Here is a 10,782-nt window from a genome sequence, read left to right as displayed (position 1 = left end):
TTGTACTTCGAGCTTGAAAGTTCAATTTATTTAAACATCTTAACATTTTAATTGTTATTTATTTATTTACACGTTTCCTTTCTACTTTTCTAGTAAAGCATGTCCCAATGTGTTTTAGAGAAACTTATTTCAAAGAGTATTTTTAAGGAGTTTCAGTGATCAAATCATTACTCTATTGTAGGACTTTTCAAAGCCTTGTGTACACAAATTGTGAATGCAGTGTATAATATCGCAGGTACTTTCTGACAACCAGACTCATCTTCACCAGAATATCTTATAGGATTGCAACACACTCCAGGAAACGCACATGATAATATCTTAAATGTCATTATTTATTTTTATTATTTAAGAAGGCATGGAATGATGTTTGTAAAGGGGAAAGTTTAAACAATTTTTCCCCTAATTTCATTTCACACCTCTCCTTTCAAATTCACTTAATAGTGTATTTTTACCTTTGTTCTTTTTTCTATATTCCATATAAAATATAGCATCATTAAATCAGAATTTTATATAAGAATAATTTAACTTATAACAATAAAAATAAACAAATATATAAATATTTATTTTTTCTTATATTGTCTGTCATCTAGTCTGAATGAGGAGAGTAATAACAAAAGAAATAATGTTATCTAACTTTTTGGAAACCTTCTTAGATACTAGGTACCACACCAAAAGTTGTATTAATATTCTATCCTTTAATCCCTGCATCACTCTGAGATGTTGAGGCTTAAAAATGAGGAACTGAGCTGACCAACATCCAAGGCTATAGTGGTAGTGATTAAGCTTAAATTTACCCACAGGTATAGTCATTGCCTTTAAGCGAAACACTCTCATCATTGTAACTGATGGGATTTGAAATATATCAACTTCATGTAATCAATAGATGTTTGTGAGGTTCTATACACATATTGTTTCAGATAAGCAGGGTGAAGTAAGTATAATGCTTCCCTGAAAGAATCATCACCAGTCTAATGTATTTAATTTTTTATCATGGTCAAAGAGTCATAGCATAAAATTCACCATCTTAAATTTTTAAATATAATTCAGTAGTATTAACTATATGCACATTTCGTGCAACAGATCTCTAGAAGTTTTTCATCTTGCAATAAAGAAACCATTTACCTAAAGAACAACTCCTTTTTTTCCCTTCCACCTGGCAACCACCATTCCACTCTGCTTTCAAGTCTATTTTAAATACCTCACATACATGAATTAATGCAGTATTTATCTTTTAGTGACAGGCTTATTTCACTATAGGCTCAAGTTTCATCCATGTTATAGCATATAACAAATTTTCTTCCATTTTAAGGCCAAATAATATTCCATTATTTAGAATATATACCAAATTTTCTTTATTTATTCATTTCTTGATAGACATTTTGTTTGCTTCCACATCTTGGCTACTGTAGATAATGCTTCAATGGACATGGTTTGTTGATATCTCTTTGAGATCCTGTTTTCAATGCTTTTGGATATATGTACCCAGAACTAAGAATGTTGAATTATATGGTAGTTCTTTGTAAAATTTTTTTGAGGAACTTTCATGCCATTTTCCACAGTGCTTGCCCATTTTTACATTTCTACCAACACTTCACAAGAGGTCGAATTTGTCCACATCCTCACAATATTTGTTCTTTCCTTTTACTTTCTTTCTCTTCTTCCTTCCCTTCCTCCCTCCCTGCCCCCCTCCCTCTCTCCTTCCCTCCCTCTCTTTCTTCTTTCTTTTCTTCCTTCCTGCCCTCTCCTCTCTCCTCTCTCTCTCTCTCTCTCTCTCTCTCTCTCTCTCGCACACAATTTTTGCTTTTGTTCTCTTTTCTTGTGGTGTCATATCTAAGAAATCATTACCAAATCCAATGTTGTGAAGCTTTGCCCTGTGTTTCCTTCCAGGAGTTTAATAAGTTCAGATCTTATCTTTAGGCCCTTATTTCATTTTTGGTTAATTTCTGTACATAGTGTAAGAGTTCAACATCATGCGTTTTCATGTGAATGTACAGTTCTCCTAATACCATTTGTTTAAGAGGCTAATTTTTCCCATTGTGTAGTTTTGACACATTTGTTGAACATAATTTGGTCATACGTGTGAAAGTTTATTTCTGGATTCCTTATTATTTTCCATTGGCCTCTCTGTCTGTTTTAATGCCAGTGCCATATTGGTTTGATTACTGTAAATTTGTAATATGTTTACAAATTAGAAAGTATGAGGACTCGGCTATGTTTTTCTTTCTCAAGATTGTTGTGGCTATTTAGCTTCCATTGACATTCCATATGGATTTTAAGATAGGTTTTTTTTTTCTATTTCTGCAAAAAAACACCACTGAAATTTGATAAAGTATTATAGTGAATCTGTAGCTCTGGATAGTATGAACATTTAAACAATATTAAGTCATTTAATCTTTAACAACAAAGTGTATTGTTATTTGTGTCTTTAATTTCTTACAACAAATTTTTTAAAAAAAATTTTAGTGCACGTCTTCTGCCTCCTCGGTTAAGTTTATTTCTAAATATATTTCTTAAATACAAATGTAAATAAGATTGTTTTATTAATTTTCTTTTTGGATTGTTCATTGCTAGTGTATAGAAAAACAGCAGATGTGTGTGTGTGTGTGTGTGTGTGTGTGTGTGTGTGTGTGAATTTTGTTTCCCGAATTCATTTATTTGTTCTAATATTTTTTGTGTGGAATAAGCAAGGTTTTATACATACAAGATCATGTCATCTATAAAAGATAATTCCACTTTTCCTATTTGGATGTGTTTAATTTATCTTTCTTGCCTAATTACTGGAGCTGGGATTTCCAAAGCTTTTAGTTTTTCACCACTAAATATGACATTGGCCATTGGCTTTTCACATATGCTTTTATTATATTGAGGTAATTTCCTTCTAGTCCTGTTTGGTTAGTATAAAGTGTTAAAGTTAGTCAAATTCTTTTCTGAATCAATGATTATGTGGTTTCTGTCTTTCATTCTGTTAATGTGGCTTACTCTGGTTAATGTGACGTTTGCTAATTTGTTCTTTTTTTTTTTTTTTTTAAAGAACCAGCTCTTAGTTTCATTGATATTTTTTTCTATCTTTCTCTATTTCATTTGCTTCTGCTCTAATCTTTATTATTTCCTTTCTTTGCTATGTTTGGTTTTAATTTGTTCTTTTGAGGTATAAAGTTAGGTTGTTGAGATTTTCTTTCTTTCTTCTTTAATATAGAAATTGCTACTATAACTATTAGTATCATTTTTGCTGCACCTCATAAGTTTTGATAAGTTGTGTTTCCACTCTTACCTGTCTCAGTGGGGAAACAGATAAGTGGGAGTAGGAGTTAACTGTCATCCATTAATGTTCTTTCAATTATTTTAATACTTATTAATCAACAGAAGTTTATTATATCTTGAATTCCAACATTGTATATCATTTTTCTACAAATTAATCGACTTCAAGTTTTAAAATGCATTAATATATTTAGTCATGGTTCTCTTCTATTACATTTTAACATTCATATGTTGTGGTTTCAAAACTGTCCAAAACTTCTTTAGCCCTCACTCCTTGAGGGTTAGCTGGACTAAGTGAATCACTGAAAAACATACAAACAAACAAAATCCCAGAATATAGTGAAATTGAGGGTGTGGAACTTTGGAGATTAGGTTCTGAAGGGCATTGTGAGATTCGACCTTACTTATTCTCTTTTTGATTGCTCATTTTTGAGGTATTAACTGCAATTTTATTAGGATTCAAGCCATTTATAGAAGGCTTAAGATGGTGAAGAACAGTCCTCCTGAAGAAAACCATGTGAGTGAGCCATCCTAAAAGTGAATCCTCTAGCCTCTGTAAAATCATCCTGGCAACAAGTTAACTGGTTAAAATCTGATCAAGGACCTTCTAGCTAAGCTATGCCCACATTCCTGACCCACAGAAATGGTGAGATCATAAAAGTTCGATGTTTATAGCCAATGATATTGGACTAATTTGTTGTCTAGGAATAGATAACTAAGGCTAATACATACGTCTATACTCCCCAAACAATTTGTTTCTCTCTCTCACTCTCTCATTTTAGGAAATTTATCTCTATTATTACTTCAAATTTTTGTGGTGTTATGACCCTTTCATTCAGATCTTGACACTTGTATTTTTGTTTTCTAATCTTTTCCTTTGGCACTTTAAAATGATGAGTCATTGTTTCCTGGTTCCTTTTATTTTTTCTTGGAAAAATGGCTGACGAATTTATTGTTTTTTGATGTTTATCTTCTTTTAGAAATTCTAATTCTAGATGTTTTTAGTATGTCTTCTTCTTTGGTTTTAATAATTATATTAAAATAGGTTAGGTGTTCTAAATCTTTATATTTATATTAATTTTGCTTGGTTTCAGAGTTATCTCTGTCTGTGGCTCAATATCTGTCATCTGTTATATCTGTTCTTTTGGGTTTACTCTTATTTTTTCTCTCTTGTGGAGATCTCAGATTTTCTATATGATTCATTTTTCCTTAGTCTCTTAAATTATGTTCTGTGTACTGTAGCTTTTTGTCTATGTTTTATTTAGAAATGTTCTTCTGTAATATAGTCAATTATTATCATTCAAAACAGTTAAGTATTGTCTATGGTCACGCCACCCTGAAGAAGCCCGATCCCATCTGGTCTTGGAACCTAAGTAGGGTCGGGCCTGGTTAATACTTGGATGGGAGACCACCTAGGAAGACTAGGTGCTGTAGGTGTAAAAAAAATAAATAAATAAAAATAAAGGATTGTAATCTGGCAAGGTCTTTGCAATCCGTGAGGTCAAACAAGGGTTGCTTTGCTTAAAAAAAAAAAAAAAAAAAAAAAAAAAAAAGTTATGTATTACATAAAGTTGTTATGGACACTGAATTAACAAATACTGAATCATTGTTCCTAGGGAAATACTGAGCTATACATCTGAAAACATTTTCATCAACTAATCAATAAATAACCTTGTTTTATGCTTATAGACAACTTATCTAATATATATTAGTGATTGATAAACATTAAACACATGGCTAACAAAGCTACGACCAATGTCTGAATAAAGCCTATATAACATATGCATTTTCTCCATATGGCATATCACAGCCATCTTGTATTTAGGAGCACTACACAGAACTTAAGAACTATGTTTTGTAGACATTTTAAACAGTATGATTATCAATAGAAAGCACAAAGATGCAAGACAAGTGACATTAAATAGATCACAAAAGGCGCTTGCTAAAGTATGAGCACTGGTAAAGAAAGCAAAGTGCTGTCTTGTTTGATCTCAGCCGGGAATGTGTGCATGGATGACTCAAACTCTTCCGCACATCCGCACATGCAAATGTCTGTGGATGAATGTGACAGCAGTGTGGGCAATGATTTTGGAGTTACAAATAAATTTTACCAAGTAGGTAAATTTCCAAATATGAAATCTGTGAATTGTGAGGATATACTGCGTATCTCTCTGTGATAATACACATTCTGTGTTATCTGACCCATTGATAAACCCATAGATTAAATAACCTATTTTAGTTTTTTTAATGGTACTAGTTTTATGCCAAATTATCAACATTACCTTTTAATTCCTTAGTCATATCAAGCATAATTATTTTGTTAAATTTTGTGAATAATGTTGACACCATCTGGCTTCCCTCGATAACTTTCCACTATATGTTGTTTCTCTTATTTTTCATCAAACAATCTTATCCGATCATATGTCTTAAAATTTTTTATATCAACACTAAATATTGTGAAAATGTTAAAGGTAATTGGAGATCCTCTGTGATGTTATTCAAAAAGACTTCACTGGAGACCGGGAGACCATTAAGCTACAAGCTCTAGCTTATAAGATCACTTTAATCTATTTAGGCTTTCAAATGAGTCAACAGTAGTCTTCAGTCCCCACGAAGATTGGTTTTAAGTTCACAGTTCACCTTTGTCTCAAACGAAAACTAGTTAAAGTTACGCTCAGCTTTTCATCTTTTCAGCCATGCTTTCGTGAATAGACACATGTCTTAAGTGCCTGCACTCACCCACGTAGCCTTCCTCTCCCACTTTTCACAAGTTTTGGTCTGCAATTTCTTCTTAAATTCTATCTCCTTGATTTCTTCAAACATACTTTAATATATTTTATGTAGTTCTTACAGTTATTTCCAGTAGGGATTTGAGGATAAAACATGTCAACTGCCATCGCTGGGAGTGGTGCTTAGCTCTTTCCTCCTTCTTTGGTAGGTAGTTAGTTTGCAAGGCCAAAGTTCTATTTTTCAGTTTTCATTTATAACCAGTACCAAGCAATATTACTAAAAGAATATTTCCATCTCTGTTGTTTTAAAGGGACGTGAGCGGGTGTATCCAACTCATAAATATGTGCACATTATCCTTCAGAATAAAAATAAAATACACCCTAGTTTTACTTCAGTGAAAATTTTAATCTGACATTTCAATATAAAAGCTCTATAATTTTTGCTATAATAAAGATAAAAGTTTACTGTGAATGTGAATAACTTAAAAATGTTAATATTTGAGTATATCGCTTATCTCATAATCCATGCATAAGCAAGGGATTGTGACTAAACAAAAGCTAGTTAGAAATTGAAACATCTCATATTAATTTAACTCCAAGAATATTAAGTTCTCAGTACAATTATTTTCCTTCTCTATAAGACTGTATATATATTCTACATATATATACATATATATATATGAATTTTGTGTTTTAAGTAAACTACTTTTTAATTTTTTGAGCCCTTACATAATGGTTTTATAGAGTAAAAAAATTATTAATCTGAACCATTTACTATTCATAGATATTCTAATTCAAGTGCTTAAAATTATAATATACATCAGCAGAATATGTAACATTTCCAAATGTTAATAAAGTGCATCAGCTTAGAATCTGAATATTGTGTGACAACTAAAATCACATAATCTTGATAAGAAAAGTAAAGAAAAATCCAAACTTTACTGTCTTTAGGATGTATCTCTTTTTAAGAAAAAATAAATCAAAGGGGAAAAGAAATAAACTGATGTCAATTGGTAATTGTGACCTTGCATAAAAGCTGTAGAATGTACTGCATGTGTCATGTCCATTCCAAACCTGAAATGAGAGGCAGTTAGTGTGATTGTTTTGGTAGAAAAATTCCTCAGAGCTTTGGCATGAGTGGGAAAACAAAACAAACAAACAGAAAAAAAAACAAAAATCACTTTTCCAGTTGCTCGCAATATTTGAAAACCACTCAGTTTTTAACAAATGAACAAGTGGTTATTTTAAGAAAATAACTTTTCCTCTTCATTTGTAAATAAATCGCATAAAATATTAATTCCAAGAGAAGTTTATGATAAAGCATGTAGAATTTGAGAATAAGAAGGAGCAAAATTTTATGAATCACATTAAGTTCTTTTATAATATAAGATAGCAAGATGGTTCATTAAAGTAAAAATTATTATTGCTAAGGATTATGTATAAGACAAAATAACAATTTAAATATGTCAATGAGAGGGAAAAGGAAGAACATAAATACTATATAACTTTAAGATTCACTTGAAACATATCATGATGTAATATTTTTTTTTGCTATATGCTTAAAAGAAATAAAAACAATAAAAAAGTAAGGTAAGGTAATATTTTGCATTTCCTAGAATCCTAAATGAAATCGGAACAATGAAATTGATTAAAGACTAAAGTTTGAATATACAAACTGCCGAATTTACAATCATCAAATATTTCACTTTTTTATGATTTACAGCTGTGTTTAAATAAATCTATCTAATTATACTGAAGCCTGCCATGTAATCATGAACTAATCCCATTTGCATGCTTAGAAAATGATAACAGTGAGCTCCACTGGTCAATACACACTTAGATGAACAAATTGAGAGTTTCTATACTAATCCTAGGTATTTTTTATGATTTTTATTTGGCTCCCTTCTTTCAACAGATCATGTTTTTGACCTTAAACCAAAAGTAAGAAAGACAGATAAGTCAATGCTTGACACTTCCCCACAAAGACTAGACCATCTGGACGCTTTATATTTGTAACAGGTGCTTCTGGGATTTAGAGCCTAATTCTGGCCCAGATTCTGTTCTGTATGGGTGACTCTGTTGCTATGTGCAATTGTGCATTGCATTAATTGAAGAGAATAGAAAAGGCCAAGTACAGCAATTAGTCAGTTGGTCATGCAGAAAAGAGTCTAGTGGCTTTGAGCCATGAAATGCTGAACGCACAGATGCACAGTACCATCAGTTTTGCTCTCTGTGATATGATCCTAGTCTGTGACAGGTAAAATGCCTTTGTGACTTGATACCAGTTTAATGTCCTTTTTAAAAACAAACTGCATTTTGTAGCCACAGGAGAGAGAAAACGCTATATTGACACAATATGTCTTGAATATCTAATAGGATAATAATACACAATAGGAAGAAAAATAAACAATAAATTATAAATAAACTTAATATGTATCTTGGTCATGAGATATTTAGATGGGTTGTTTTTTAGATAAAAGTACTACATTTAATAGCATTTTACAAAATTAAAGAAATTAAAGACTCATAACATAGGTATCAATTTAATTTTGGTTAAACTGATTAAAGCATACATCATAATTCAATTACTTAAAACTTTAGTTTCTCTTTATAAATTAGAAGTAGCATCAACACTTAAATGATACAATGAGTGCCAAGAATAATAATCATTTAATTATTCTATCTGGAATCCAACAAATACAGAATCAAATAATAAAACAACTTATAACTCTAAAGAACTGAGATTATATTAGTATCTATGTTGTCTCTACTCATTTTTAGAAATCGAATTATGACATTTTTTTCACACTTTATAATGTTACCATTGTAATGGTAATGTTATGTGTCAATTTGACTGCAATAAGAAATGCCCAGACAACTGATAAAACATTATTTCTGGGTGTGTCTCTGAGGGTGTTTCTGGATGAGATTAGCATTTGAATCAGTAGACTGAGAAAGATCACTCTCATGAATGCAGGTGAGATCATCCAGTCCATTCTCAGAAGCCCTAATAGAATGACAAAGCAGAGGAAGGGAGAATTTGCTATGTCTATTTTGAGCTAGGATATACATTAGCTCCCCTAGTTCTTGGACCTTTGGGCTCCAACTGAATTATACCACTGGTTTTCCTGGTTCTCCAGTTTGCAGAAGGCAGATCATGGGATTTTTGACCTTCATAATCACATGATCATATTCCTATAATAAATCTCAAGTGTGTATGTGTGTGTGTGTGTATACTTATACATATGACTACTGATTCAAATGCTAATCTCATCCTATAGATATACATACATGTATACACATATATATATATGTAAAACCTATTCCTATTGGTTCTGTGGTTCTGCCCTCTGGAAAACCTTGATTAATATAACCGTTATACTTTTTAGTGTTTCGTTACATTAAGCTGCATTTTATATATCACTAATTTAACTTATAATGATTTAAATAATAAGAATAGTGTTAAAATTAATTACAAAATGGAGAACGGCTTAAATATTCTCTGAGCGGACAAAATTGATACTGGAGAGCTAAGCAGGGTAGAAGTCCAAAGAGGAACCCTGACCTGGGGCTCTGGTAACCCGATTCTTGTCTTATGCTGCAAGAAAGAATTCAAAGACATGACAAAGAGCGAGCAGAAAAGCACAAGTTTTATTAAGCAGAATGTGCACACTTAGGAGAAAAGTGTGGGCAGCTGTAGCAGTGTGATTTATATAGGCTTTTGTTTCTTTGAGGTGGGCGATGTCCCAGTTTCCCATGCTCCCTGGAGGGGAGGAGATGGCCCGAGGCCATCTGTCTTGTTACCTGGCCCTGTCTTGTTTCTCATGCTGGGGTCTCGCCCTTGAAATGGAAACCTGGAGAGGGCAGTAAAGAACTAAGGAAAAATTCCAGAGCCACATCCTTGGGGTCAAGGGATAAGGGGAAGTGGTGCTTCTTAAGCTAACTATCCTGCCTCAAAACAATTTAAACCACATAAGTGAAACTAAATCTGGTTTATTTAATGAACATAAGTGAAACATTATTTCTTGTAAATTATTTCTTCTAAAAATCATAAAAGAAAACTTATATCATCTTCCTAAAAATTGCATAGGATGATCATTTTTAACCAATCCTCTGCCATCTGATGACTGCCACTGTAAAGTTTAAACAATTTCTTCATTTTTATTTTATAAGCTATCCTGTAATGTCATGCCCCTAACCCTCATATTGGTTTTAAATTTGAAAGTCTCTAGTTTACAAACTGTTCTTATACGTACTATAAACTCTTACCCAATACTATTTTACTGATCTGGTGGTTTTAATTTTGCTATTTCTGGATTTTTCATAATGGATACTATTAGTTTAATAAAATAAATAGATATCATAAATACATTCTATAAGCAGGAAGTGTTTTAGGTATAGAAACACCTATAGAGCTTACAGTGTATGAGTGAGACACATCACATATTTAATGTTCACTTGTATATTGTTATATAATAATAACAAAAGTAATGGTTGGTGTAATGCAAACAAGGTAAGGAAGTAGAAACAATAAAGATACTATTTAAGTTAGTGAGATCAGGAAAGAAAATGTTAAGGAGGTGATATTTACATAGAAACTTCGCTGAGATCAGAAAACAAATCTTGACAACTCATGAGTAGAGAGCATTTCAGGCGGAAAGTGGGAAAAGGCATGAGCAGAGGGAAGAGCAGGAGCTAGCGACATCAGGGGAGCAGGCTTGTTGTGAATATGGAGCATCTTCTGTGACCCAGACACTTCATTGGATGCTGTTTTATTTTTGATATGCAGATAGGT

At 32.1% G+C, this 10,782-nt stretch overlaps 1 pseudogene; it reads left to right on the top strand.

Annotated features, from left to right (window-relative positions):
* The first annotated feature begins 4,576 nt into the window (after window positions 1–4,576).
* On the top strand, window positions 4,577–4,695 carry LOC118609648 (annotated as a pseudogene).
* Window positions 4,696–10,782: the final 6,087 nt, after the last annotated feature.

The sequence above is a fragment of the Rousettus aegyptiacus genome, unplaced genomic scaffold, assembly GCF_014176215.1.
Source record: "Rousettus aegyptiacus isolate mRouAeg1 unplaced genomic scaffold, mRouAeg1.p scaffold_m13_p_11, whole genome shotgun sequence".
In the NCBI taxonomy this organism is placed as follows: Eukaryota; Metazoa; Chordata; class Mammalia; order Chiroptera; family Pteropodidae; genus Rousettus; species Rousettus aegyptiacus.
The sequence above is the reverse complement of the archived record's forward strand: the minus strand, read 5'-3'. Positions and strand labels throughout refer to the sequence as shown.